This window comes from Gossypium raimondii, chromosome 7, assembly GCF_025698545.1.
Source record: "Gossypium raimondii isolate GPD5lz chromosome 7, ASM2569854v1, whole genome shotgun sequence".
Taxonomy (NCBI): Eukaryota; Viridiplantae; Streptophyta; class Magnoliopsida; order Malvales; family Malvaceae; genus Gossypium; species Gossypium raimondii.
Window position 1 is genome coordinate 22,726,969 of NC_068571.1, and position 6,239 is coordinate 22,733,207.

Here is a 6,239-nt window from a genome sequence, read left to right on the forward strand (position 1 = left end):
CTAACCTTCATACTATTTATATATTGAATTTGTTGTTGTTCTTGGAATACTTCATTCTTTTTCAAGATACATGTTCCAATCAATTCCTCTTTCTTTTGCTATCCTTGATAATTTATTCATTTCGAGCTATGCTCTCAAATCAATTCTATTTTATCTATCATTATGATCTTTGGCAAGCATGTTGCATTAGAATAATAATTAATGGACAAATGTTACTTTCACAAAAGAAGTTTTGCATATTACTCTGAAAAGTTTTTAAATAATATAGGAGCCTGAAACAGGACTATTGTTTAGAACACACCAATTTTAAAGGTTGGAAATCTGAGAAGGAAGAGTTTGAATTTAGACTTTCCCTTTGAATTTAGTTGTCGAATGCATTGGTTGAACAAAATGATAAGATAACGGGTTAATGACAAAGCTTAAATGAACAAGCAAGCAATGATCATCAGGCAATAGGAAGAGGTTACCTCAGAGAAGAGAGCCTTCATTTGCGCATAAGTCTTCGATACGACACCCTGGGAATGGTGTAAGGGACCAGAAGTATTAAGATCCCATATCCTTGAATTGTGATAAAAGAAGATTGAGGAAAAGGCATATTTCTACCCTTGGATTACAGTGGGAGAATGATGGTACAAATTTTGCGCCCTAATGGATTAAACTTTAAGGTTTACAGTGGGGGCAACCTGACTAAATGTTTCTTCAGAAAACGCCAGTCGAGAAGGAAGGTGTTATAACAGTTTGGTGATAAAGCCTTCATAAACTTCGAGTAATGACAACCTAAGCGGGATCGTTCTAAAAAAAAATGCTGCATTCATGCGAACACCATTCACACATGTCTAGTTAGGAGCATTTGGTTCATTTTGATCATGCCGTCCTAATCATTAGGCATAATTAGGTTCATTATACAGGTCATGTTCCCTAGAGAACAGATTAGTGAAGATAGCAGATCTTGCCTTCCTGCATTAACAGTGAAACAGATTGAAAACAAAACATTGCCTCCATCGGTGGTCATGGAGCTGGTTAAAGAAGCAGATCTTGCCTTCCTGCGTTAACAGGGAAGCAGATCGAAAACAAAGTATTGCCTCCATCGGTTGCAGTGGAGCTGGTTAAAGAAGCAGATCTTGCCTTCCTGCGCTAACAGCGAAGCAGATCGAAAACAAAGCCTTGCCTCCATCGGTTGCAGTGGAGCTGGCTAAAGAAGCAGATCTTGCCTTCCTACGTTAACAGCGAAGCAGATCGAAAATAAAGTATTGCCTCCATCGATTGCGGTGGGCGGTTAAAGAAGCGATCTTGCCTTCCTGCGTTAACGTGAAGCGATCGAAAACAAAGCCTTGCCTTCATCGGTTGCAGTGGAGCTGGCTAAAAAAGCAGATCTTGCCTTCCTGCGTTAACAGTGAAGTAGATCGAAAACAAAGCCTTGCCTCCATCGGTTGCAGTGGAGCTGGTTAAAGAAGTAGATCTTGCCTTCCTGCGTTAACAGCGAAGCAGATCGAAAACAAAACATTGCCTCCATCGGTTGCAATAGAGCTGGTTAAAGAAGCAGATCTTGCCTTCCTGCCTTAACAGCGAAGCAGATCGAAAACAAAACCTTACCTCTCTCGATTGTAGTGGAGCGGGTTGAAGACAACAGATCTTGCCTTCCTAAGTTGACAGAAGCAGATCGAAGTAACCATAGTTTGCAATTTAAAAGATTGAGGCCACAACGGCGAATCTTACTTTCTCAAGTGGTGCAGCGGAACAGATTGAAGCTACAACAGCGGATCTTACTTCCCTGACATTGCAATTAAGAAGATTGAAGCTACAACAGCGGATCTTACTTTCCTAGCGTTGCAGTGGAACAGATTGAAGCTTCAACAATGGATCTTACTTCCCGACATTGCAATTAAAAGATTGAAGCTACAACAATGGATCTTACTTTCCTAGCATTGCAGCGGAACAGATTGAAGCTACAACAGCGGATCTTACTTCCCTGACATTGCAATTAAGAAGATTGAAGCTACCACAGCGGATCTTACTTTCCTAGCGTTGCAGTGGAACAGATTGAAGCTACAACAGCGAATCTTACTTCCCTGACATTGCAATTTAAAAAGATTGAAGCTACAACAGCGGATCTTACTTTCCTAGCATTGCAGCGGAACAGATTGAAGCTACAACAGCGGATCTTACTTCCCTGACATTGTAATTAAGAAGATTGAAGCTACAACAGCGAATCTTACTTTCCTAGCATTGCAGTGGAACAGATTGAAGCTACAACAGCGAATCTTACTTCCCTGACATTGCAATTTAAAAGATTGAAGCCACAACGGCGAATCTTACTTCCCAGGCGATGCAGTGGAACAGATTGAAGCTACAACAGCGGATCTTACTTCCCCGACATTGCAATTTAAAAGATTGAAGCCATAACGGTGAATCTTACTTCTCAGGCGATACAGCGGAACAGATTGAAGCTACGACGGTGAATCTCACTTCCTCGACATTGCAATTTTAAAAGATTAAAGCCGCAATGGCGAATCTTATTTCCCAGGCGATGCAGCGGAATAGATTGAAGCTACAACAGCGGATCTTGCTTCCCCGACATTGCAATTTAAAAGATTGAAGCCACAACGGCGAATCTTATTTCCCAGGCGATGCAGCGGAACAGATTGAAGTTACGACGGCGAATCTTGCTTTCCCGACATTGCAATTTAAAATATTGAAGCCACAACGGTAAATCTTACTTCCCAGGCGATGCAGTGGAACAGATTGAAGCTACAACAGCGGATCTTGCTTCCCCAACATTGCAATTTAAAAGATTGAAGCCACAACGGTGAATCTTACTTTCCAGGCGATACAGCGGAACAGATTGAAGCTATAACAGCGGATCTTGCTTCCCCGACATTGCAATTTAAAAGATTGAAGCCACAACGGTGAATCTTACTTCCCAGGCGATGCAGCGGAACAGATTGAAGCTACGACGGTGAATCTCACTTTCTCGGCATTGCAATTATTAAAGCCACAACGGCGAATCTTACTTCCCAGGCGATGCAGCGGAACAGATTGAAGCTACGACGGTGAATCTTACTTCCTCAACATTGTAATTTAAAAAGATTGAAGCTACAACGGCGAATCTTATTTCCCAGGCGATGCAGCGGAACAGATTGAAGCTACGACGGTGAATCTTGCTTCCCCGACATTGCAATTTAAAAGATTGAAGCCACAACGGCGAATCTTACTTCCCTGGCGGTGTAATACAATAGATTGAAGCTACGACGGCGAATCTAATTTCCCCGACATCGCAGTTAAACAGATTAGAGATGGCAGACGTTATCTCTCTGAAGTTGCAGTAGAGCAGATCGCATCCAGTCTTATCTCGCTGAAGTTGCAGTGGAGCAGACGAAAGAAATCAATCCTATCTCCCTGAAGTTGCAGTGGAGCGGATCAAAACCACAGATCTTATCTCTCTGAAGTTGCAGTAGAGTAAATCGTATCCAGTCTTATCTCCCGAAGTTGCGATGAAGCGCATTTAAAGAAATCAATCCTATCTCTCTGAAGTTGTTACGAAGAAGATTGAAGCTACAAGGTAGATCTTTCTGACGTGCAGTGGAGTGGATCGAAGCGACAAGACACAGTAGACTGAAATAAAGTTACTTAAAGAAGAGAAACATCAGAACAAGTCAAGACTTGGCAAGACCGGGCAAAATTGGACTTTTTGAAGTCTTTGCTTCATTCTCGTTACACTAAAATGAGCAAAGAGGGGCAGCTGTACAAGCCCAATATTTACCCGGCCCATTACCCATAAACTTAACCCATTACCCAATAAACTTAACCCATTACCCACCTAAACACTAGCCCAATAACCAAATGATATTACAAGCCTAAACGGCCCAAACTTAAAACAATTTCAGCAAAAATAAAAAAAACCTAACCCTAGGGCGCCGCATGCTAGGACTTGCTGCCACTGCCTTTGTCCCATCGCCGCACGTCCCATCTGCACCGGCACCATGCACCTGCTCCACCTGCAATGAGAAGAAAACACGCAAAGAACAGTAGCAAACAGAGAAAAATGAAAAAAAGAAAATGAAAATAACATTGGCTATAAAGCCAAGTATCATCTCTGTAACGGGGGTTCCCCCACACCCTTTTTTTTTTCACAATTTCAAGAAATAAAAAAAGCAAAAAAAATAGATTCAAAGAAACAAATGTGCTTTATTTATTTATTTATTTTTTATTTCAAAATAAAGGAAATAATAAGAAAAAGAAATTTGTTACCTTTCGGGTAATGGGGGACTCCTCCGTCTTAAGGGTGGTCAGGCCAACTGGCTTGCCGAAAGGACCCCACCGGCGGCGAGGAGAAACCGAAGGGTTTTCTTTTTTTCTTTTTTTCTTCTATTCTTTTTTGACTTTTGAGAGCCTTTTGAGCTATCTTAACCCCAAATCGGGCCTTTGCTCGAAAAAAAGAGTGAAAAAGTGCTTTTTTTAGTTTTTCTACCACTGCGTCTTGTGGTGGCGCTGCGCCGACAATTTGGCGGCCGAGCGGCGGCTGATGAACGGACTCCTGGCCAAATTTTCAAAAGGGAGAGAGAGACTTGAGAGAAAATTTCTGAGTTTTTTTTAGGGAAGAAAGAAAAATAAAATTTAAAAAAAAAATTGGTTTTATAAAGGGTTGTAAAATTTAAAAAAAAAAATTGGTTTTATAAAGGGTTGAAACGGCGCCGTTTTGGGGTTTAACCCCAGTAGCCAAAACGACGTCGTTTTGGCCTTAGTGCCCTTTTACCCGCGCGTCGACCCGACCCGATCAGGGGATCCGCGTGTTTTTGAAATTTGGGTTATTTACTCTTTTGGTCCTTCCGCTTTTAGCCTTAGTGCAATCTGGTCCTTTTCGTTTTTAATTTAGCCGCATAACTTTACTTTTGTTTCATTTTAGTCCCAATCAAAGTGATGCGTTTTGGAGGGAGGGATATTTTCTGTTCTGGTCCGCCTTCCTATGCGCGTGTCACAATTTGATCCTTTTCTGTGCTTCCAATTTCGATTTCTGCATTAAGGTTTTTGTTTAGTTTCAATTTAATCCTCTGCTTAATATTTTAGTTTTATTATTAAATTGATCATTTTAATATATTATTACTATTTATTATTCTCAGTCTTATTTTTCTTTTGTTTATTCATTACTATTGCTAATATATTAATTAGTTTTTTTAAAATTATCTTAGCTTTATATATATATATATATGTTTACATACTCTTATTTTTATAAGTTTAAAGTATATATATTTGCATGTGTATATTTTATAATTTATTTATACATATATGTACGTGCTTGTATTTTTGTACTTTTTAATTTGTATGGACATACATATGTATTTTATCTTTTGTATTGTTTTTGTCTTCCTATTTGATATTTATTTGTTTATATATTCTTATGTTCGTTATTATTTTAGTTTTCTTTTATTTATTATTTCATATACTTGATTATTTTATTTATGTATTTTATTTCTTTTGATTATTGCTTATATTATTTGTGCTTGTATCATCATCATCATTTTGTTATACAAGTTAATATTGTGTTTACTCCTACCATTTCATGCTAAATTAATTTTATTTAATATGATTTTAAAATGAACAAAATTTCGTGTTTAGATTCAGAGGATCGTACCCTAACTTACTGGGTTTCGATTTTCACGATAAATCTAAATACACGAATCTTTTTAAAACTCAAATTTTAAATGATCTCGGGATTTAAAAAAATCGCGTCCTAACTTACTGGTCGTGATTTCATTTTTAAATCCGAGATGGCTAAAATATCTTTTAAATAAGCATTTTTCATTCACGTATCGGGAATTTGAGACATTGTGTCCTAACTTACTGGATATGATTTTTTTTCTCGAATAACGTGAAATATGCCCTTTTCCGAAAATTTTCAACCTTTTAATACAAGGATCGTATTTTAAAAGCCTTCAAAGTTCTCAATTTTCGACATTAAGACATTAACTAATCAACTAGGTACCAATTTTGGGCGTTACGAGGGTGCTAATCCTTCCTCGTGCGTAACCGACTCCCGAACCCGTTCTTCTGAATTTCGTGGACCAAACTTGTTATTTTAATAAAATCAAATCGTTTATTAAAAATAACCACTTTTCGAGGTGATCCAATCACACCTCATAAAAAAAGGATTGGTGGCGACTCCCGTTTCATTTTTCAAAATTCAAGTCGACCCCGTTTTCATCAAAAAAAATAGTGTCAACAATATTTATATTAAATTAATA